Here is a 1156-nt window from a genome sequence, read left to right as displayed (position 1 = left end):
ATCATTTTAAAAACAGATTGTTATTGTTTTTATGACTCACATACTTAAAACTTTATCAGGATATGTTCTTCAATTAGAACATTCCTCTTTTTCTAATTGAGACATTATAGCATAAGCCCCTGCCAACTGTATTTCTAGATATTAATTTGCTTCAACACACCTGTCAGTTACATCTAAGAGTCCCCATAGTGGTGTCTTAAACATACGACTCTCATGTCCAGTTTTCTTGTGGAACATTTTTACTTCTCTTTCCCATCACCCACTTGTCATAAACAAATGTCCATGAAGTCATTTGCTAAAACCCCCTTACTTCCTGAGGCTGGCATTAGTAAGGCGGCTTCCAGTTATCAGGCGCCCTGATGCTGTTTCACTCATTGCGGAGCTAGACAATGGCTTATAGACAATGGCTTATATTTTTGCACGTGTGCATTGAAGCTTCTCTCCTTCTGACCAAAATATTATTACTTGAATCATGAAAAGCATTTCGTTCAGTTTTCATCCACTTTGTATCCACAGATGGTAAATCCAGTTCAACTGGTTTACGTGAAACCATGCTGCATCTCCCTCCCTGATATCCTCTCACCACCACTCAACTAGTTTAGACAGATACCATTAACAATGACAATTACATGTTAATCAATGACTAATAATTAATTTGGGGGGGAAATATTGAGAAATCATGCCAGGACAAGAAAGGATGGTATGTATTCCTCTATTAATACTTACTAAGATCGAGTTTAAATAAAAAAAAAAAAAATTGCTTGGTTACCATTGGGAGGATCAAAATATTCAATGAATATCATTTTATAAAATAAAATGTACTAATTCCTTAAAATTTTTTCCACGATTTATTAATGTATTCTTTAATAATTAGAACAATTGGTGTAAATGAACTCTCACCTTTGAAATAATTGCTACCATACTTTTACTTTCCAAACCTGCATTTCTATCTGGCTTTCCCTTTCAGAGCAGTGCTGACATTCAAGTAACCAAGCTCATGTTTGATCACTCCATCTTCACTAGGTAGTTGAAATGACTGGTGCCGGGGTCCAACCCCAGCAGGTCTAGGGGTCCCCAAAGGTGTGGGCGGAGTCAGCGAAGATGGAATGACACGGAGACAGCGTTCAGTTGATCAGCAGCCTTGCCACACTCTCCA

The sequence above is a fragment of the Myotis davidii genome, unplaced genomic scaffold (assembly GCF_000327345.1).
Source record: "Myotis davidii unplaced genomic scaffold, ASM32734v1 scaffold36, whole genome shotgun sequence".
Classification (NCBI taxonomy): domain Eukaryota; kingdom Metazoa; phylum Chordata; class Mammalia; order Chiroptera; family Vespertilionidae; genus Myotis; species Myotis davidii.
The sequence above is the reverse complement of the archived record's forward strand: the minus strand, read 5'-3'. Positions refer to the sequence as shown.